The sequence below is a fragment of the Caloenas nicobarica genome, chromosome 3 (genome assembly GCF_036013445.1).
Source record: "Caloenas nicobarica isolate bCalNic1 chromosome 3, bCalNic1.hap1, whole genome shotgun sequence".
Lineage (NCBI taxonomy): Eukaryota > Metazoa > Chordata > Aves > Columbiformes > Columbidae > Caloenas > Caloenas nicobarica.
The window spans coordinates 10975698-10998896 of NC_088247.1; positions in this window are offsets into that span (position 1 = coordinate 10975698).

Genomic DNA, 23199 nt, shown 5'->3' on the forward strand with positions numbered 1-23199 from the left:
ATGGGATGTGAACAGGCTGTCATGGAGATGTGAATGAAATCTCTGTTAGAGCCCGGCAGCATTTTACACCTGTCCTGATTTTGGGAGCTCTCCTTGCTCGCGTAGTATCTCACCATCCCCAAAAAGGTGAAAAAGAAGTTGTAAATCTACAGAGCTCCCTCTTACTAGTCTTCTGCCTCCAGGAGTCTGAGAGCAGGGAGGGCTGCAGGAGGGGCAGCTCCACATCTTTCTGTTAATGTGCTTCCCAAGATAAATTTGGAGATTGTACCTCCAAAGAGGGAGAGTAGAGCAGGCCTGTCCCAAGTATTCTGCTGTACAGCATCAGTTCTCTGAGGTGCTATGGCTTGTGTGGGAGGAGATGGAGCAAAAATAGAAGTAGAAGAAGATGTCCTTCATGAAACAGGGATGTCAAAAGCTGCTGCATGTCTGGGTGAGTCTTACTGCAGCTTAGACAATAATTTTCTTTTACAAGGCTTTGAGCTGTAAGAAACTTGAGGTTTTTTGTTCTGTAAACTAGTCACTGTATTTTTAATCTCTTGCTTATGCTCAAATTGTGTGGACTGTGTGTTTCGCATCAGAAAACATTTGGAGGAATCCTGGTAATCAGAAGGTTTTGAGATCAAGTGAAAGGATTGAAGGACTGAGTTTAGAAGACTTTGCTTCCATAGCTAAACAAAGCTGCAAAGTGCTTTCTAACTGTATGCCAGCTTTACCAGTCCCTTAAACTGGGTGAAAACGACTTGTGTAAGATCAGAGTTGACTGTTTTACATAGCAGTGTCTTACCTGCTGTGAATTCTCTTCCTTGGAGGTTCCCAAGACTTTTGCTTCTACTTTTGTAGTCAGTGATAATGTGAGAAGTTGAAGGTGGCAGGGAGGGGGAAAAAACTATTGCTGAGGAAAGTGGGAAATTTCTATGATGTGAAGTGAAATACAGTGTCTGATCCTCAGTGTGTACTTCAGAGAAGTTTTGTGGTACTAGGGGAGAATAATCTATAGGAGGGATAGTCTGTCTTCTGGCACAGGGCAGCCTGGGTTTTCCTGAGTCACATTGCTGTTCACTGTGCTTCCTGACTTTCTTCTTCATCCATGCGGGAGCAATTATCACATTTGCTCTTGTTCACAAGTGAGATGCAGAGAATGTGGCTGGCAGAAAATCTGACCCCTTCTTTGTTCTGGAAAAATGACCTGGAGGGTGTAAATTCACTGAATGTCAAGGAAGGCAAAGTATGAGAGGAGGAGGACTTCTCACAATTCTCACTTTGTCAGGTTGCATTAGACCCTATAAAGGAAGATAAAGCAAATCTAAAAGGCTGTATAATCTTGTAATTGAGAACAGGAAAAAAAAAAAGAGGGCCACTCTACTGAGAAGCCCTTTTAGACATTTCATAAATGCCTTATCTGAGTCTTCATCAGGACAGGTATGTATATTGATGAAAATGAGAAGTGAAATAAAATGAGTAGTGAAATAAAAGTACTGGGTGAAATTTGCTCTGTTTGAGGTAGCAGCAAATCGCAAAAAACTTTAAATATGCAGGAGATGAGCTCGACGCTCAAAACCAAATAGTTACTTGGCATTCTGGAGTGGTGTTTAGCTTATGAAACCGGAAGCTCGATGGAAAGCACTTTTAACAAGCTTGTCAAATTAGAGGACAGCAATTTTACTGAAGAAAATGAAGTGCAGTGCCTGCACTAAGGAAAGAGGGGAGAAAGGATATGGCTTCAGCAGTATGCAGGATCTTACAAAAGGATCCAATGGCTAGAAAAATTAAATGATAGGATGCTGATACATGTGATAAAATATAAAACAGATTCACCAAAAGCAGATTGTGCCAGAGTAATTGGATCTCTTCCTTTTTGATAGTGGTTTTTCAGTCAAGAGCAAATCTAATTGGTAAACCAATTTAACAGTGCCACACAGAAAATGAATAATCAAATGGAGGAAGCTGGGGATTAGTGGAAGAATTGCAAAGTGGTGAGGAATGGACTAAGGAGGAGCCTGCAGCAGGCTTTGCAAGACAGGGAGTTAGTTGGAAGAAAAGCATTTTGGGGACACCTTTCTAAATATTTCATTAAACTGAAATGGAAGGGAATACACAAAATTACATTTGCTGTTGGGAATTTGGGAATATCAAGAGCGGAATATTTTAATGTTCTGACAAGTAACAATTAGGATCAACTTCAATAGGACAAGGTCAGGTGCTGGAGGTGGTAACAGCAGGAATTTCTGCTCTGACCTGGGAATAAGAGAGAAGAAGAAAGGGCTAGGTGAATTAGTCAATTTTAGAATAATTATCTGTGTGGTGCAGCTGCAAGACAGGAAAAAAAAATACAGGATATAGTAGCCAAGGCATTTCCAGCAAATAGGGGGAATTTTCAGCATCGTGGGTATTGTTACACAAAGAACTAAGAAGACCTTCGCTTACCATCACCTACATGCTGTAGGATTAAATCATGCTGGGAAGGATCTGCTCTTATTTATCACATATTTTATTCACTCCAGTCTACTACTGTCCTTCCCCTAGTGTGCTTTAGCATGGGGAAAGCAAATGGGCAGCCTTCTGGACCATTCTTTGAGATTATAACAAAACATAATTACGACTAATGTACTCTGCTTTGTGTGTGCAAACACATGTATATATGTACATGTGCTTATATGCATACACACGTGTATGTGCTTACTAGAAATCAAAACGGCAACTAGGTAAGGGCAATCACTAAATTTTAAAAAGTCAGAAAATATGAAGTGCTTTTGGAAGTAGAAAATCCTACTTCAAAATGGCATAAAGCAAAGAATAAATAGACAATATTTAAAAATTAGCACTTGAGTAGACAGTGGATTTCAGAACAAAGCTGTTCCAGTTTAACTAAAGCCACTTTGTTGTATAGGGAGGTCCTGAGCATGAACCCCTACTTGTCTGAGCCAACCATCAAAGCACTCCTGACCCTCAAGAACCTGTGTGGGGGAGAGTTATATGCTTAAGACGCACCACCAGTCCAGGGGTCTCCAAACTGGTATGTGTTCTACTGTAATACGCAATATATTTCCAAATAGCATGCACAAAAATACCAGAAACCAAACCTCCAAAAACACAGCATCAAAACCTGTCCCACCTGCCTTATCTCTGGAAGTGAAAGGCAGGAGCCAGTGAGATCCTTCCTTCTGCACACAGAGCTGAGAGCTGCTGCAGGTGACCAAGGGGTGGGGGGCACATTGAGGAAGTGACTAGGGCAGCATGGACAAAACTTCTGCTAATGCCACCAGCGCATTTCTCTCTCTAAAAAAAAGCCTGGGACCTCCCGTCTTAGGTGACTGGCTAGCTGTTTTCGTAGGGTGGCAAAACTGATTACATTTCTGAAAGGAGAGGGGTTGAGTGCCAGCAGAAACTCAGCAGCAGCTGAGAAATGCAGCTTCTGAACAAGCTATGATGCTGATGTTACCTTTCTTCTCTGCAAAGCAGCGGCTCCCGACTCCCATCAGATTGGGAATTAGCGGGTGCTGAGAGCAGGGGGCTGCTCCTCTGGGAGATGCTTGGGGCTGCTGTGGCTCCTTATGTGTGAGCACGTGCTGTTCACAAACCTGCTCCTGCCCTGCTGAGGCGGTGTGCTGGATGTCGCTCCCCGCTGCGTGAGACCAGCCAATGTGTGACTTAAAGGAATCATAAAGGGGTTTTTTTGTTATTCTAACAGACACATCCAGACTCCCTCATGCAAAGCCTTAGCTGATGAAAGATTAAAAGTGTTAAAACTTAAGATATTCCCTGTGCAGAACAAAATCAAACCAACAGGGATTAAGGGTGAAATAATTTCAAAAGGCCATAAAACAACATTATTGTATTTTCAAAAAAAAAACCCCCACAGGCTAGAAGCCGTCAAAATAAAGTGGAGAGTGCATAAAAACAGAAAGCTAGCATGTATCACAATCAAGTGAGCGGAGGGCCCATCTAATTGCTTATCCATCCATACCTGGAGGATATCTGAAAAGCTACCTTTGCTGACAGTCAGAAATCATCTTAATAACCCCTCCTCTCTGGTCAGAGGCCCTCACAGCCCAGCTCCGAGTGGTTACCAGGGTCTGGCCAGCCCTTCAGGGACTCACGTGGAGCAGGCAGGACTGTACATGCAGCTACATGCAGCACACAGCCCTGCCAATGGAGGAATCAGTCCTTTCTCATTCAGTACATCCAGGCCTCAAGTTGACTTTATGAATAACTTAAAGTAGCAGTTGAGTGTTCAGTCTTGACCCAGAGCAATGGGTCAAGGTCTTCTTGGAGTTTTATTGTTCTCAGGGTGGCACAGGGGAAAATATGGTTGTTTCGGAGCTATGTTACCTGCCTTTTATGCAGGTTAGAAATGTGGCTTTATTATTATTGCTATTAATGAACTACTGGAGGAAAAGACGGTTGGCATATACTCTTGAAAATGTTGGTTGAGTCTGCTCTTCCTGCTCAAATACTGCTGTTAATGTTTGATAGCAGCTGCCTGAAAACAGAAGCCTTTGAACTGTTTATTGTTCTTGAGAGGTGGTTTGTCTTTTTTGTTATATATGTAAACTGGAGCCTAGCTGCAAGTTTCTTGGGCACGGCGTAAATTGTTAGAGCCCTGTTCAAAGGTGTTGTTGGTTTTAACTATTCTTTTCGGATGTTAGCATTTCTACTTCCAAACAAAACCCCTGCTGCTGAAGCGCAGCTATGTGTGCCTGCACGGTTGCGAGGAGTGGTTGTGTGGTTACTCCACAGTAAGGATTAGTCACACATTAACCACGGCTGTAAAAACATGTCTATGGGAAAATCACATCCAAACACCGAGGGCCTTTGAGTCTGCTGCTTATTGCCGAGGAGGTGGGTTTCTGTTCCATTTTTCTTCGGCATTGTGCAACATATATCTGGCCTGTCTACTTTGCTATCAGGATGCATCGTAGCTTTTCTTCTGGCAGTCTCCTTACCTCCCCCACCTCCACGGACCACGGTTTACCAAGGTCTTACAGGTAGAGCTGAGTCGGCCAGTGTTTCTAAACCAGCGGATCTTGGCAGGGGGCAAGGGGGAGTACTCACACTATTACAGTGTTTAGCCACACTATTTCATTGCTACCTGAGGCAAAGCAGGTGGTGCCAAATGATGACTTAGGGCTCTGTGATTATAACAACTTTAGGCCCATGAGAAGCAAGGGCACCCTTGTTAGTATGGACTCTGCATTCAGTTTCCAAGTCCTCCTCTCCAGATCTTCTCGGAGGTAGTAAAGCTGAAGACTTTAGAGGAGAAGGAGAAAGAGGACAGTGTCGCCCCTTGGAATGTGTGACTTGGTGGTGCCACTCTGCATCGAGCTTTGGCCTCTGACAACTGCAGTTCACTCTTCAGGGCTTCCAGAAGAGGGTCCCAGATCATCATCAACCAACTAGGGATTCTGTTGTCCTCCCACTGCCGTCGAATTCCCTTGAAAAACTGAAAAACCTTCATAATGTAAATATTACTGGGGGGTGAGAAAGGCAGTGCAAATAAGAGGTACACAAATAGGAAAGCTTTCTCCAAAGCTACTTTGGGTAAAAGAAGAAAAGCAAGCACTCAGTGAAGAACATGTAATTACCATGTCCTCTGCCCCACCCTTGCCTTCTCAAGAGAAAATTCTCTCTTCATGCATTAGCCTGGCTTCTGAATTTACTGATTTGCTCCAGGCCTATGTCACATGGCCCATTGCAAGTCAGCAACCAACAAAGTCTCTTTCATATAAATGAGGCTCCTTTAGACTCAAGCTGCTTGTTGAGGAAGTACATTAAGGAGAACCGAGCACTGGGAAGAGGGCAGTGCAGCTGTCTGGTATTCCTGGAAGTGATGTCCCTGTATTTGGGGACAGAAGGTGGGAATCTTCAGCCAGCTTTTGTGATTCCATTCTGTTTTCTAAAGCAATGTCCTCACCCTGGCTTCTGCCTGGAAAGGACGATTTAAGGTGGGGTAGGAACATATGTATTACTGTAACGTGAGAAGCTGAATTGCTCTGAGAAAGTGCATGTTTTCTGTGCATTGAGCTCGTTTCCCTTCCTACCCAGCACCGCTGCCTCTAATGCCTGCTCCAGCTTGTTTTCCTGTTACTCCCGTGGCACGTTTCAAACCATCCTCCCTTTCCCTACCTACAGTGAGTAAGAGAAGGTTGCCTCAGGCTCCTCACGTTTTCTTTGCACGGGGCAACATGAATTCCAACTCTGCCTTGGGCAAGGAGCCATTACTATTTATCTAGAAAACTCCTTAGAGGAAAAAAGAGAGATCTGGAAACTATCCCATTTGGTGGGTTCCTACACTGATCCCCAGTTTTTCAAATGGGAAAATACACCCTGCACAACACAATTCTGCTGTCCAGTTAGGACACTTTGCAAGTTATTTTACAACTGCCTTCTTGAGAAGTCTGCTTGTGTTCCCGTCAATCTTCCAGCACCTTTCCCTTGCATTCATCCACATGAAATGAGGTAAGACCAATGAGAAACACCATGATACAATCTTCGTAGGGCACTGCTACCTCTTTCCCTCTTTCAAAGGCCAGTTACACGGATGTCTGTACTGTGGTCAATGCTCAGCTCTTGCTGCTGCTTCTTCACGCACGTAAGGACTGTATCACAGCTGGAGAGCCAGAAAATACACTGAAGTTTCAGGAACAAGTGTTTAAACCTTTCCTCACCCCTCCCCCCCCCAACATTAATGACATTCTTGGGGCCAAATATTCCCTTGTTTATTCCAGAAAGCAAACACATGCTTTCAGAAGTCCTTGTGCTATACATACATGGGACCGCTGGCCCAGCTCAAGCACGGAGTGCCACAGTCCCGACCCTGGCTCTGCCCCGGGACGCTGCTCCAGGACAGCTTTGGCTTGCGGCATGGGCAAACACTTGTCCTGTCCCAGTTTGGGCCCACATTGGAGGGGAAGGTATCCAGCTAGGTGCTGTTTGGGGTGGACAGTGCCCAACCGCCAGCATGGAGGCCGTGATGGGTAAAGGCTCAGGGCAATGAAGCTGGTGAGGGGCCTGGAGCACAAGTCTGATGAGGGGCAGCTGAGGGAACTGGGGTGTTCAGCCTGGAGAACAGGAGGCTGAGGGGAGACCTTATCGCTGTCTGCAACTGCCTGAAAGGAGGTTGTAGCATGGAGGGGGTTGGTCTCTTTTCCCAAGTAGCAAGTGATAGGACAAGAAGAAATGGCCTCAAGTTGCACCAGGGGAGGTTTAGATTGGATATTAGGAAACATTTCTTCCCAGAAGGGGTTGCCAGGCATTGGAACAGGCTGCCCAGGGAAGTGGTGGAGCCACCATCCCTGGAGGTGTTTAAAAGGTGTTTAGACGAGGTTCTTAGGGACATGGTTTAGTGCCACAGTTAGGTTATGGTTGGACTCGCTGATCCTGAGCGTCTCTTCCAACTGAAATGATTCTATGATTCTATTCTACTCTATGACACCCCAGGCCACTGCCCTGCAACTAGCATTGCTATCAAGCCCCATTCCAGGCATGGTGGGAGCCCCACGTCACTATGGAAATCATTTTCTGCTGCTCTTCTCGGTGTTCTCACCCAGCAAGGGCCACCCACAGCCGCAGCCCCTCAGGAACATGGAAGGCCATGCTGGTCCTCTCCACTGAGACCCCCCCCACAGACCCCCACCTTTCACATGCAAGGAGTGCTGACAAGCGAGCAGGGGGTGAAGGCGGAGCCGCAAAATTATTCTTGCAGAAAACTGGTTTGGGTATTGGGAAACAAAAATGACAAAAGCTGAGAGAAAATGCCCCCCACCCCATGCACAGCCTCCACTTCACCGCAGTCACCCCTCGCCCCAGGCGGCAGGGCGGCCTGCACGCCATCGCTGCCCCCACTGCGCCTCCTGCTGCCAGTGCCCGCCCCGCCTGACAACTGTTCCCTGGGGTACACACCGACTCCTCTCATTGGCTCAGAGCCGGCACAATCTCCCCTGATTGGCTGAGCTGTGTGTCCGTTGCAGAACTTTCTGGCTCCGCTCATAGCACCTCTCTGCACGCCCTGCCAAACCGTGCTGTTAATGCCCAGCACAGCCAGTCCTCGCCCCTGCGGAGAAGAGATCGAAAATCTGTCACTGGAGCAGCTGTTTGTGACAGACTCTGCCCTCAGCACCATCAGCACCTCCACAGACTTGCGCTGCTGGTACCGCTCGTCTCTTGTGGGGAACAGAGGTGGCTGCAGGGACAAGGTGCCCCTGCTCCCAGCAAGCCTTGTCCTCCTCCGGGGCATGGCACCGAAAGGCAGAGGGTTACGGGAGGTGGAACATCTTTTCATCACAAGCTCCATCTCTTCTCGCTGTGAAACACATGCCCAAGAACAGCTCCAGTGTCACGGGTTTCACGCATCATCCCTCCCAGGGTCAGCTGCTTGGCAGAACCTGCAGGATGGGTGCGTGGCTCTGCTCACCCCTCCCTGCGCTGATGCCAAAGCCTCGCTGCCTCGGCCGGGGCAGCGCTGACCCGTGGCAGAAGCACCCGGGTGCAAACAGCAAAGCTGTCTCCAGCCAGCGGTGGCACTGACCCTGGGAGCTTTGTGCAAGCATGGTGACAGCGAATGAGGATGAGGGTGAGCACCCAGCAGCTGCTGCCTGGCAGAGGAGGTGTCTCTGCCCCAGGTCTCCTGTGTCTGGCTGCTCTCATGGCAGCGCAAATGTGGTGGGAGCACAGTGCAGGCCTCTTCTGGCCCTGCTGCCTTTTGGCCCTGTCCTCGGGCTGGAAGGCTGTCTTCTACTGTCCCTTCCCTTCCTGCTTCCAGGGCAGCAGCATCAGATGGAGCCCAAGTCTGGAAGCCTTCCCTGCAAGACCAGCTGTGGCACAGGGCTTTGTTGGGCTTGGAGCAGAGACTGCTGGAGCCAGCTGTGTCCGGGGCACTTCCTTTGTCCTTCTCTGCTCCTCTATGCCTGTGGCACTGCAAGGCACGTCAAGATACATGCCCATGAGGGACGCAGGCTCGTGTCTGCTCTGGGCCAGAAATGTTCCTGGGAGTGGCACAAGAGAAGCCTCAGGAGCATGCGAAGACACCACCATGCGCAAGGGAGCACGGAGGAGCATGCAGCAGCATGGCCAGCGGGGAAAAGGATGAGAAGAAGGGCCCTGGGACACAAGGGGATGTGCACAGTCATTCCCCTTCCGACCAGGCACAGCAGGCACTGCCACTTCATCAATAGTCTCTCCCTGATTGGGTGGCCTGTAGTAGACACCAACCACAAGGTTTCCTTTGTTGCCTTGGTCTCCAGTTCTTGCCCATAAGCTTTCTACCTGCTTGTGGCTATTCTTCAGAGACAGCTCTTCACACTCTATTGATCTCTTGATGTAGAAGGCAACCCCTCCACCTTTCCTTCCTTGCCTGTCCCTTCTGAACAGCCTGTAGCCATTGATTGCCGCACTCAAGTCATGGGATCCGTCCCACCACATTTCAGTAATGGCCCCTAGGTTGTAGCCTTCTAGCAACATGGTGGCTTCCAACTCCTCCTGTTTGTTGCCCATGCTGTGTGCATTGGTGTAGAGGCACTTGGGCTGGACCGTTGGCCACATCACCTTCTCAGAGGAACATCCCTTCATTCCTCTGAAGTATTTCACTGGTGGTTTCCTGTTGGTCTCTGTTACCTCAGGAGCCCCTGGCTCATTTCCATAAGACTTCAAGTGTGCTCCAGTGAGGCCAACACGTCTCAGGACCACTGGCTGAGAGTCCTCACTAGCACCACACCCCTCTATCCTGGGCGTCTCATCACACAGCTTGTCATGGGTGAGCTTGATATCATCCCCTTTCACCATCACGTCCAGTTTAAGGCTCTGTTGATGAGCTCTGCTACTCCATGTGCAAAGACCCTCTTCGCCCTTTCAAAAAGGTGAAGTCCATCTGATGACAGCAAACCTGGTGCTGTGTAGGCCACTCCATTATCAAAAAACCCAAAACTGTGGTGGTGACACCAGCCACTGCACCCGTCTGTTTCTTCTGATGTCACTGTCTGCAACTGGAAGGACAGAGGAGAAAATAACCTGTGCTCTCAATTCCCTTACTAACCGACCCAAGGCGCTGAACTCTCTTCTGATTTCCCTTGGACTTCCCTTGGATTATCCCTTGTAGTCACAACTACATTGCCACCCACATGGAAGACCAGTAACGGGTAGCAGCCTGACGGCCATAACCAGGCTAGGAAGTTTCCTGGTGATGTCCTTAACGCAGGCCCCAGGAAGGCAGCAGACTTACCTAAGAGGAGGGTCCATCCGGCATATTGGACCTTCTGGAAACTCTGCTCCAGCACCTGCAGCACCTCCTCCTCTGCCTTTTTCATTGACCTTGGTCTCTGCATGACTGTTTCTCGTGCATTATTCTCCCTCCTCTCTCTCACAGCTGCCGTGCAGCGTTTTCTAGCCCTTCTTATCACAGAGGTGCCATGACTGTTGCTGATTGGCTTGGCTTTGGCCAGGCAAGGATCCATTTTGGAACCAGCTGGAACTGGCTTTGTCCAACATGGGGGCCAGCTCCTGGTCTCTTCTTACAGCAGCCAAACCTGCAGCCCCCCAGCTACCAATACCTTGCCACATAAACCAAATATGCAAGGAAAGAAGAGACTCCCATGAGTTCAGTTCAAGAGAAACAAGTTTATTGAGAGTGTTCTGGCTGCCTCATAAGGCCTGGCAGAGATCTGCTGCTCTCTGGGTCCATGCCCCGCTGGGCCCTCTGCCTCTGGACACTTGACTGGGGAAGAGCACGGTCAGGCACCCAAAGAGCGTGGTGCCCTCCCTGAGGCTCTGCTTGCCATCCCTGTTGTCCTCTTTGCTTGGGGCTCCTCAGCTTTCCTCTCATTTCTGCTGCTGCCAAATTGGGCCTCGCCTGGCCCTGGGAGCTTCGTGCAGGCAGCGTGACAGCAAACGAGGATGAGGGTGAGCACCAGCAGCTGCTGCCTGGCAGAGGAGGTGTCTCTGCCCCAGGACTCCTGTGTCTGGCTGCTCTCGTGGCAGTGCAAATGTGGTGGGAGCACAGTGTGGCAGAAGACTCGCATTCTCAAGCACAGTCACCTCCTCTATGGCATACCTACACGCATGTACCCGCTGTGGTTGCTGGGTGGCAGCAGCCCTCTTCTGGCCCTGCTGCCTCTTGGCCCTGTCCTCTGCTGGAAGGCTGTCTTCTACTGTCCCTTCCCTTCCTGCTTCCAGGGCAGCAGCATCAGATGGAGCCCAAGTCTGGGAGCCTTCCCTGCAAGACAGGCTGTAGCGCGGGGCTTTGCTGAGCTTGAAGCAGAGACTGCTGGAGCCAGCTGTGCCCAGGGCACTTCCTTTGTCCTTCTCTGCTCCTCTGTGGCCATGGCTCTGCAAGGCACCGGGGTGCTCCGCTGCTGGATCTGTCATTTGGCTCCCCGTGTTGCCTGGGGGCTGTGCCAGCCGGAAAGCCAGCAGCTGGTTCTTTACATCTTCAGTAGCTTTCCTTGCCCTGCAGTAATCAATGATGGTTGTGAGGAGCAGTTCCAGATGGGGGATCTGAAGGCTGGTGCCTGTAGAGTCTGGAGACGGTGGCAGAGCTGAGGGTCTCTCCTCATAGGAGGAGCCTTGTGTCTGTGGGGAACTTCTGCTTGGAGGATCTTCCAAGTCTGATGGCAGCCCAGGTGTCCCCACGTCCTCATTGGAGCTGCTCTGGTCTTCCAGGGAGTGGTCTGCTTGTCCCATGGGGAAACTCTTCATCAAGAGTAACTCTAGTGTCCTCATGTCCCCATCGGAGATGCTGGAGCTCTCAGACACCTGGCCTGATTGCTCCTGGGTGTCTCCCTCGCTCTGTGGCAGTGCCTGCTGTGCCTGGTCAGAAGGGAAATGACTGTGCACATCCCCTTGTGTCCCAGGGCCCTTCTCCTTCCCATTGGTTTCCCTGACGGCCATGCTGCTGCATGCTCCCCGGCGCTCCCTTGTGCATGGTGGTGTCTTCCCATGCTCCTGAGGCTTCTCTTGTGCCACTCCCAGGAACATTTCTGGACCAGAGCAGACACGAGCCTGTGTCCCTCGTGGGCATGTGTCCACAAGTTCTGCAGGCTCTTCCTGCAGGCCAAGGGGCTGTCCTGCTGGCTTCCTGGTGCGATTGTGCCTGTCCCATTGCTGGAAGGGACACCAGTAGGGCACCACAGTTTGTCGAGTGGGAGGCTGAGCAGCTTTTAGCCACTGGGTGATGTCTTCAGAGCTCTTCTCATGTTGCAGGACCATGGGTGGCAGCCCACAGCGGCCTTGTATCTGCATTTTTACAATGTGACGCTCCAGCTGCCTTTTCACGGCGTCTGCCAGGAAGGTCAAGTCCTGCACGATGGGAAACTCCATCACATCACGCTGTTCTGATCGCTGAGGTGCTTGAGGAAGTGATGGAGCCTGCATCCCTAGCAGACCTGTCTCCACAGGTTCTGGAGACTCTACTTGCAAGAGAGGCAGCTGTCCTGCCAGATTCCTGTTGAGCTCTCTCCTGTCCCATCGCGGAAAGAGAGAGTGGTAGGGCAGTCCAGTGCACCTCTGCAGATGGGGAGGCTGAGCAGCTTTTCTCCCCAACTCACTGTCTTCAGAGGTCTTCTTCTCATATTGCAGGACCTTGTTTGGCAGCCCATAGTGCTGTTGTATCTGTGTTTTCACAATGTGATGCTCCAGCTGCGTTTTCACAGTATCTGCCAGGAAGGACAGGTCCTGTGTGATGGGATCCACCATCACATCATGCTCTTCTGGTTGCCGTGGTGATGGAACAGCCGAGGCTGGGACATCCTGCAGAGTCTCATCCACATCAGCTGGCAGGCCCAGTTCCCAATCCAGTTCTGTGGCTGTAATGAGGTCCTCCAATGGATCCTGGCCATTGTGGTGTGTGATGGGTGTCTCCGTTTCCCTAGAGTGGATGTCGAGCACCTCTGGAGATGGACTGGGAGTAGCCAGCTGGATCTCCAGTTCCTGTTGGTCCTGCTGCATGCCTGTGTCCTCAAGGCAGCTGGCCAGGTCTTCCTCGCAGAACGGGAAACTTTCTGGACCAGGCTGTTCCTCTAGTTCGGTCCTGGGATGCTCCAGAGTAGGCTGGACGCTGGAGGAATGAGCCATGTCCCGTTGCTGCAAAGGAGAGCGGTAGGGCAGCACAGTGCGCTTACGGGGAATAGGAGCCTGAGTGGCTTTTTGCGGTAAGTCAATGTCTTCCGGGCTCTTCTCATCTTCCAGGACCTTGGTTGGCAGCTCACAGAGTGGCTGTACCTGCATATCTGTAATGTCATTCTCTAGTTCCCCTTTCGCAGTCTCATCCAGGAAGGGCACGTGTTGCACAATAATATCCACCATCACATCATGCTCTTCTGGTTGCTGAGGTGATGGAACAGCCAAGGCTGGGACATCCTGCAGAGTCTCACCCACATTGGCTGGCAGGCCCAGTTCCCACTCCAGACCAGACTGGACGCCGGAGGAATGAGCCATATCTGCTTCATCCGCAAGAGTTGGGAGAGTCTCCTGTGAAGAGGAGCCAGCGTTGCTCTCCATGAGGGAAGTCCGGGAGTTGTCACTCAAACGGGAGAGACAGAGCTCTGTAGAACAGCTGTTTTCATTTGCCATGATGGAAGAGTTGGAGCCTTCTTCTGAAGGGGGCAGAGAGACACTTGAAGAGGAGCTGACTTCACTGTCTGTGATGGAAGTCCAGGAACTCTCACTGCCATCAGGTGTCTCACAGTTGAGTCTGTGTGAGGAGGAGCAGTAGGGAAAGCCTGAGCACAGCACTCCCCAGCACCCTGGGGCTCTCCCTCCTGCTCTGAAGGAGGCAGCAGGCTGCATCACAGACGTGGGGTCCCACCCAGTGTGTGCCCAAAGCCCCTTCCCTGCCTGCCGCACACAGGATCTCCCTCTGCCCCAGGAAAAGCGGAGACACTGCCAGCTCTGCGCCACGGAGGTGAATCCCTGCACAGGGACATCATCCCTCAGGTTTTAGGCCCATGGATTTCCCCAAGTCCTCCCCAAGTGGTAGACCCCAGCCATGTCCCTGTCCATCTCCCTTCATCAGTGGCCTCACGTGTCCAGGTATCTTGTTATGTGCTCGACTGTCCTGTTGAACTGATGGACCATTTCATCTACGGCATCCATCTCTGGATGTACATGGAAGCTGCAGAGGAGCAGAGAACAGGGTTAGTGGGACCTGTCATGGTGGGGGACACCAGAGAGGGCTGTCACATTCATCAGGGCACAGCTCTACTTACTGTGTCCTCAAGAGCTGTGAAGTCTCTGGGAGGACAAATGCTGCAGGCAGAGGAGACAGAGTGAGCAGATGGTGCATCCACTGATGGGGCGGTGGGCTTGTGGGGCCAGGGGGCGTCTTTGGAGGGCACTTGCCCTTGCCCAGAGTCTGCTCACCGCTGACACCCCGTCTGTTCTCTCTACGCTGCTGCTTCTTCGGTCTCCCTTCCTACACAGGCACAGAAAGCAGTGGGTGAGAGGGAACATTCCCCGCCACCTCAGCGGCACCAGCATAAAACCAGAGCCCACCAGGGGAGACCTGTGCCCAGCCCAAGGCTGCTGGCCCAGGCTGGCCAGGGCCCGGCTGGGAAACGGCCTCTCCTACCAGGCTGGGCTCCTCCAGCCCATCCCTGGGGCTGCTCGCGGGCCCCTGCTGACCCCCCACCCTGCCAGCTAGGGCTCTGCTCTGCCCCAGCACTGACTCTTACCTGGGGCTTAGCCAGGAGCAGCATGAGGCGACAGAGAAGCAGCACCAGCAGCAACCATAGCAAAGCCAAGAAGGCGACAAAGGCCTCTTGGCTGAGGAACCAGCTCATTTCCCAAAGCTGGACAGATGTGCTTGTAGAGTGCCAGAGAGAGCCAAGGAGAGCTTGAGGAGGAGCAGCCGGACCCAACTCGCAGTCCACTTGCTCTTCCTTCCCAGCTCAAGAGCCTCTCTCTTCACCTGGCAGGTCGCAGGCAAAGTGCCGCCCAGCTTTGCTGAGCCCCACGTATGTATGGGGCCCGTGTTTGTGATGCAGGCGTGACACGGGGCTGTCACCCTTTCAGCAGCTGCGGTGTCACCAGCACTCAGCTATGGCAACGCTTGTGATGCAGGGACACTGGCAGCAAGTGACCCTCTCCAAGCTGAGCTGAACCGAGAGAGGCGACAGTCACCTGAGTATTGGACAATGGCAGCACAGCTGGAGCAAGCTCAGCTCATCTGGACCATGACCAGCCCACCCCATCCTGAGACCTGTCCCTGTGCAGGGCCATACGAAGCCTCTGGCCTCTCACTGGGAAGGGCCAAATCCCAGGTCCTGACGTGCGCTGCCCCTCCGACACCCCATGAACTGCCTCTTGAGTCCCACCCGGCCTCAGCTCGTCCCCGTCCCCAGGCTGGTGTCCAGTTTCTGTGGCTGGGGTTGCCTCCACCAGCCCCATGCTTGCCCTGCTCCCTTGCTGTGGCTTTGGGACAGGCCCTGGGTGCCAGGCCCTGCCTCTCCTGCCTCCCTGGCTCTGCCAGCCCTCACTGCTGTCTCCTGTCAGCTTGGAGATCCTGCTCTCCTCCTCTGCAGACCTGCACTGCTCCCAGCACAAAAACGCAGCCATGGTGTGCAGGGGACCTCCAGGCAGATGGAAGCCCATGCTGTCTCTGGAAGCCTGAAGCAGAAGACCAGTCCCAGGTCCCTCTCCTTAGGAACCTGAAGGGCCATTGTGGTCCTCTCTACAAAAGCTGCCAACAGAGCTGCTGCCTGACTTGCCCATACAGGGAGGGAAGAGAAGCAGTGGCACCCGGGCTGTGAGGGCAGCTCCCTTGGGCAGTGGCTGCTGGCAGCCCCGACGGGCTCTGCTCCACACTGCATGAAAGGCTGTTTTGGGAGCTGCTCCGTGGCTCACAGCACAGGACCAAAGGCATTTTCAAGAGGACTGCAAGGTGTTAACTGAAAGGCAGTAAAAGATGCATTTTGACTGTCATGGGTCATCCCTACAGCACCTGTTGTCTAGTGTCATCTCTGGTGTTCCAATGTCCTGTCACAGTCTGTTTGAATGTTTCAATTTTACAGGGCGATGTAATACATGAATAAAAATTTACTTTACAAGCTCATTAGGAAAGAAAACAAGCAAAAATGGCAAACAAAAGCTCAATCCCCTTTACACAGGCTAATCTAAAGTGAAATCTCTGATTCAACACACTATTCATGAAGTTTCTGGCTCACAACTCTCTAATTCATAAACTGAATACACCAGGAAAGAAGAGACTCCCTTGAGTTCACTTCAAGAGAAACAAGTTTACTGGGAGCGTTCTGGCTGCCTCATAAGGCCTGGCAGAGATCTGCTGCTCTCTGGGTCCATGCCCCGCTGGGCCCTCTGCCTCTGGACACTTGACTGGGGAAGAGCACGGTCAGGCACCCAAAGAGCGTGGTGCCCTCCCTGAGGCTCTGCTTGCCATCCCTGTTGTCCTCTTTGCTTGGGGCTCCTCAGCTTTCCTCTCATTTCTGCTGCTGCCAAATTGGGCCTCGCCTGGCCCTGGGAGCTTCATGCAGGCAGCGTGACAGCAAATGAGGATGAGGGTGAGCACCCAGCAGCTGCTGCCTGGCAGAGGAGGTGTCTCTGCCCCAGGACTCCTGTGTCTGGCTGCTCTCGTGGCAGCGCAAATGTGGTGGGAGCACAGCACGGCAGAAGACTCGCATTCTCAAGCACAGTCACCTCCACTGTGGCGTACCTACACGCATGTACCCACTGTGGTTGCTGGGCGGCAGCAGCCCTCTTCTGGCCCTGCTGCCTCTTGGCCCTGTCCTCTGCTGGAAGGCTGTCTTCTACTGTCCCTTCCCTTCCTGCTTCCAGGGCAGCAGCATCAGATGGAGCCCAAGTCTGGAAGCCTTCCCTGCAAGACAGGCTGTAGCGCCGGGCTTTGCTGAGCTTGGAGCAGAGACTGCTGGAGCCAGCTGTGTCCAGGGCACTTCCTTTGTCCTTCTCCGCTCCACTATGGCCACAGCTCTGCAAGGCACCGGGGAGCTCCACTGCTGGATCTGTCATTTGGCTCCCCATGTTGCCTGGGGGCTGTGCCAGCCAGAAAGCCAGCAGCTGGTTCTTTACATCTTTAGTAGCTTTCCTTGCCCTGCAGTAATCAATGATGGTTGTGAGGAGCAGTTCCAGATGGGGGATCTGAAGGCTGGTGCCTGTAGAGTCTGGAGATGGTGGCAGAGCTGAGGGTCTCTCCTCATAGGAGGAGCCTTGTGTCTGTGGGGAACTTCTGCTTGGAGGATCTTCCAAGTCTGATGGCAGCCCAGGTGCCCCCACGTCCTCATTGGAGCTGCTCTGGTCTTCCAGGGAGTGGTCTGCTTGTCCCATGGGGAAACTCTTCATCAAGAGTAACTCTAGTGTCCTCATGTCCCCATCGGAGATGCTGGGGCTCTCAGACACCTGGCCTGATTGCTCCTGGGTATCTCCCTCGCTCTGTGGCAGTGCCTGCTGTGCCTGGTCGGAAGGGGAATGACTGTGCACATCCCCTTGTGTCCCAGGGCCCTTCTCCGTCCCATTGGTTTCCCCGCTGGCCGTGCTGCTGTATGTTCCGCTGTGCTCCCTTGTGCATGGTAGTGTCTTCCCATGCTCCTGAGGCTTCTCTTGTGCCACCCCCAGGAATATTTCTGGCCCAGAGTAGACAGGAGCCTGCCAGTAGGGCAGCACAGTTTGCCTCTGCAGATGGGGAGGCTGAGCAGCTTTTTGCCCCAACTCACTGTCTTCAGAGGTCTTCTTCTCATATTGCAGGACCTTGTTTGGCAGCCCATAGTGCTGTTGTATTTTTCACAATGTGACGCTCCAGCTGCATTTTCACAGTATCTGCCAGGAAAGACAGGTCCTGTGTGATGGGATCCACCACCACATCATGCTCTTCTGGTTGCCGAGGTGATGGAACAGCCGAGGCTGGGACATCCTGCAGAGTCTCATCCACATCGGCTGGCAGGCCCAGTTCCCACTCCAGTTCTGTGGCTGTAATGAGGTCCTCCAATGGATCCTGGCCATTGTGGTGTGTGATGGGTGTCTCTGTTTCTCTGGATTGGAAGTCGATCACCTCTGGAGGTAGACTGGGAGTAGCCAGCTGGATCTCAAGATTTTGCTGGTGCTGCTGCACACCACTGGCCTCAAGGTAGCTGGCTAGGTCTTCCTCGCAAGGTGGGCAAGATTCTGAGCCAAGCTGTTCCTCCAGGTTGGTTCTGGGATGCTCCAGGCCAGGCTGGACGCTGGAGGAATGAGCCATATCAGCTTCATCCACAAGAGTTGGGAGAGACTCCCACGAAGAGGAGCCAACATTGCTCTCCATGAGGGAAGTCCGGGAGTTGTCACTCCAAAGGGAGAGACAGAGCTCTGTAGAAGAGCTGGTTTCATGCGCCATGATGGAAGAGTTGGAGCCTTCCTTGAAGAAGATGGAGAGACACTTGAAGAGGATCCTACTTCACTGTCTGTGATGGAATTTCACGAGTTCTCACTGCTCCGAAATGTCTCCCAGTTGAGCCTGTGTGAGGAGGAGCAGTAGCTGGGGCTCTCCCTCCTGCTCTGAAGGAGGCAGCAGGCTGAATCACGGACATGGGGTCCCACCCAGTGTGTGCCCAAAGCCCCTTCCCTGCCTGCCGCACACAGGATCTCCCTCTGCCCCAGGAAAAGCGGAGATACTCTCAGCTCTGCACCACGGAGGTGAATCCCTGCACAGGGGCATCATCCCTCAGGTTTTAGGCCCATGGATATCCCCACACCCTCCTGCAGCAGTAGACCCCAGCCATGCCCCTGTCCTTGCCTCTGTCCCTTTGTCAGTGGCCTCCAGTCTCCCTGGAGCCTTCTCTTCTCCAGGCTGGACAACCCCAACTCTCTCAGCCTGTCCTCACAGCAGAGCTGTTCCAGCCCTCTGATCATATTTGCGGCCTCCTCTGGCCCCTCTCCAACAGGTCCTGGCCTGCGCTGCCCCTCCGACACCCCATGAACTGCCTGCGGGTCTTCCTGAGCCCCACCCGGCATCAGCTCGTCCCCCAGGCTGGTGTCCAGTATCTGTGGCTGCTCCTGCCATCCCCTTGCCTGCCCTGCTCCCTGGCTGGCGTGGTGGGACAGGCTCTGGCTGCCAGGCGCTGCCATTCTGTCCCCACGGCCCCGCCACCCCCGGCTGCTCTCCCTGCCTGGGGACCCGCTCAGCTCCTCCCGCCTCCTCAGCCTCCCTGTGCTGGGCCGGTTCTCTCAGGGGTGGGGTGGGCTGGGCTCCTCTCATTGGCTCGGAGCTGGCACCGTCTCCACTGATTGGCTGAGCTGTGCGTCCGTTGCGGAGCTTTCTAGAAGCGTCTGGAACCGGCCGTGAGCGCCACAGGCAGCCCCGGGCTCCCCTCGCAGCGCCTCCCCTGCAGCCCCTGCCAAACCCGGCTGTTGATGCCCAGCACAGCCACCGCTCCCTGTGCTGATGCCAAAGCCTCGCTGCCTTGCATGGGGCAGCACCGACCCGTGGCAGAGCCCCCGGTGCCCACAGCAAGGCTCTCCTGCCAGCGGTGGCACCCCGGCTGTGAGGGCATCTCCCTGGGGCAGTGGCTGCGGGCAGCCCCGACGGGCTCTGCTGCACCTGCATGGAGCACAAGGGCGCTTTGGGAGCTGCTCCGTGGCTCACGGCACAGGAACAGAGGCATTTTCAAGAGAACTGGAAGGTGTTCGTTGAAAGGTGTTAATTCAAAGCCAGTAAAAGAAAAGGCTGCATTTTCATAGGCACAGGGCCGCCCCTCACCCTCTCCCACACAGGACATCTGCAGCGTCCCCACTGTAAAACTTTGTCAAGGAAAACCCCATGCACATGGAAATGAGGTGCACCTGTGGGGACAGGGAAGAAAATAGGGAGTACGATGGTGAGAATACTCGTGTTGAAATAAGAACAGAATTGTAAGGGACATTTAACGAAGGAATGTTGTTTTTACAAAGCTAAGGAGCTGGTGCCTGACCCCACCTGGGGGGAAGGACGGAGAGACATCAGACTATGAATCCTTAATGTGAAACAAAGTCTCTTTGAACTAATCCCAGAATGCATACTGATACTTGTATTTACAAGTCGATCTAGGGGGAAGGGTAGCCAAAGAACCAGGAACCCATATTTTAAATAGATTGATAAGGGAAAGGGTATTGTTCGAGTTAGATGAATTAAATTTGTAAACTGAGGCAGGCATCGGGTAGTCTGTAAACCCTGCAGTACCCAACCAATGGGAACAGGGGAGGCAAATTGCGGCCGGGATTTGGGGGGATATAAGCAGGGGCTTTTAGCCCTATTATGCGTGCTTGCCTTTAGGTGGAACACCCGATCTTGCAAAATCATTATTAAAATATGCTTTGCTGAGAGATCCTGCCTGAGTCTATTATATTTGCAAGGTAATTGTTTCCTACAAGAATAATTGCTCTCCTACGATTGTCATTAGCAAAGGACACTCAACTTGGGGAATTTAAGTTAATTTTAAACAAAGAATTACTGGTGTGGGTATCGGGGAGTGAAGATGATAATCTTTTGGGCTGATGGGAACCTCATGAATTTCAGCAAGAAGTGCAAATTCCTGCACCTGGGGAAGAGCAACCCCAAGCACTAGTATATGCTGGGGGCCACCGAGCTGGAAAGCAGCTTGACAGAAAAGGAGTCTGGGGGTCCTGGTGGACACCAAGTTGAACATGAGCCAGCAATGCACCCTTGTGACATTGAGTGTTAATGGCATCCTGGGCTGCATGTTGCCAGCAGGTGATCCTTCCCCATTATTGAGCTCTGGTGAGGCCACGTCTGGAGTGCTATGTCCAGTTCTGGACTCCCCAGTACAAGAGAGACATGGACATACTAGAGAAAGGGCCTCTGGATGTTGAAGAGACTGGAGCATCTCATGTATGAGAGCTGGGACTGTTAAGCCTGGAGATGAGAAAGCTCAGCTTATTAATTTATATAAGTTCCTGAAGGGAGGATGCAAAGAAGATGAAGCCAGGCTCTTTTTGGTGGTTCCCAGTGAAAGGACAAGAAGCAATGGGCACAAGCTGAAACTTGGGAGGTTTGTCTGAACATCAGAAAATAACTTTTTTACTTTACTGTCACCAGACACAACCGCAGGTTGCTCAGGCAAGTTGTGGAGTGTCTATCCTTGAAGATATTCAAAAGCTGTCTGGAGACAGTCCTGGGAAAGTGGCTCAAGGTGACCCTGGTTTGAGCAGGGGACTTGGACCAGATGACCTCCTGAGGTCCCTTTCAACCTCAACCATTCTGTGATTCTGTGGTTCTGTGCTGTGACATCCAGATAGTACTGAGCATCATTTGTAAGACTTTTACTGGCACCTCAAGCCCGACTGCTTTGTTATTTACCTCTTCTAATACTCTCCTATTATTAATCTCATCAAGCTACTCACTAATTTAGGAACTTGGACTCCCTGAATGAGAGACTGATCCCACAGATCTGAATTCTGCTCTGGCATTGCCTGTCGTCCCCAGCTGTGCAGGCTTGTTGGTTGGCTGAATGCTCAGAGGTAGTGCAATTATTGAGGAACCCGTAGATTTCTTAGTGATATCTCTGTGCAGCTGTACTCAGGTTTTGTGTAGGCTCCAAATGGCCTGACAGTATACAAAAAAAGGAATAGAATTTGTTTTATTCTTCCGTTTTGCTTTATTCTTCCATTTTGCTTTATTCTTCCATTTGCTTTATACTTCCATCTCTTCTCCTGTTCTTCACCAATTACTCTTACTATGTTTTATTTGAGGATGAATATTCATCCCTTAGCACAAAACACTTGGACTGTTAAAAGTTCGAGCATATTGTGCAAACATCTAGGAATCTTGGCAACAAGGTATTGTTTTGAATCACCAGCTATTTGGTCAAGTCCTTGACAGTGGATTGCTTGGAGGATGTGTCCTTGGAGATTTGTGGAAAAAAATTGACGTTCAGAGGAAGTTGAGTGGTATCTGTTTGCTGAATTTTGCAAGATCTTTATCTTGGGCTAGTCTGACAACTGTTCTAGCTCCTTTCTAGATTCAGGGACAGTGCACCAGAGTTGTGTTTCATTAGTAAATACAGACTGGCTCTGGAGTTCTTGCAGCTAAGATGCATTTAAATGCATTCCTCGTCCACAATAGAGGACTCCCTTTATAACTCTAACAATAATGGTCTGATAGACTGACCAGATTAAAAGAACCAAATGAGCTACTTTCAATATTTCTGATTTCACTGGTTTAAAGGGTTTCATTCAATACATAGAATTTGCCTAAGGAAAATAATCTGTAGCCTTGGTTAGAAATGCTAGTCAATAGCAAGCGTTAGTTAGTAAGTATTACCTGATTCCTACAGGAAACAATTAGTCTTCTTGTCACCAGTGACTTTAATTAGGCAAAGCAACACAACCAAAGATATTTAACAATTCTCCATTATCTTCAGGATATATGAGGTGGTATAGAACGGACTCCTAGTTCCTACTTTATTGTAAACAGAAGATCTGCAAACTCAGCCTGACGTAAAGACAGCTGTCACACAAAAGCTCTTCTGTTTGCACAGCCAGGTAAATGGCCTCTCCGTAACTTGGAGAGCTTGCACTGTGCCCACAGACAAGCCACTACAACTTGCATAAATGATATTAACACCTCAGTGATATTAACCCTCTACACATATCCTCTTCTTAACTTACTGCACAAAGTAATTGAGTTTGAAGGAAGATCTTCACCCTTGTCCTTTTGCCTTGGGCCCTCATACTCTCCTAAAACAAGGCTGCTTTTACATTTTTTTTGGCAACTGTTTTAAACGGTAGGTCCAAAAGATGCTGTAATATTAACCAACAACTCTGCCTCTTTATTCACAAAGGATATTTGGATCGGTGATTAACTGTTCACTCTACCTCACTGATATTTGAACCTTTAGTCTTAAAAACTTCAGGATGGAGCCTGGCCATGCTCTAGTGAGGACTGTGAGACTTTGATCCTTGATGTGCCACCACCACAGTACTGTCAAAGATTAATTCCATCTCAGCATCTGCCTCTGGTGAGCTCCCAAATATAGAGAGGAGGCAGAAGAGCTGTATGATTCTGTGAGAGGTATCACAAAGTAGTGAGTTTGCGCTTTGTACGCTGGATACTGTGCTTTAAATGGCTAAAAGTGCAGTGCGCAGTTCCATCTTGGAGGAACTTCAGTCATGTTACAGATGTTTCTTCAGGCTTAGAGAGAGGGGTTCACAAAGCAGAGATTGCTTACAGTTCTGTCTCTTCCTTTGTAAAAAGTTTAAATGGTCACACTGGAG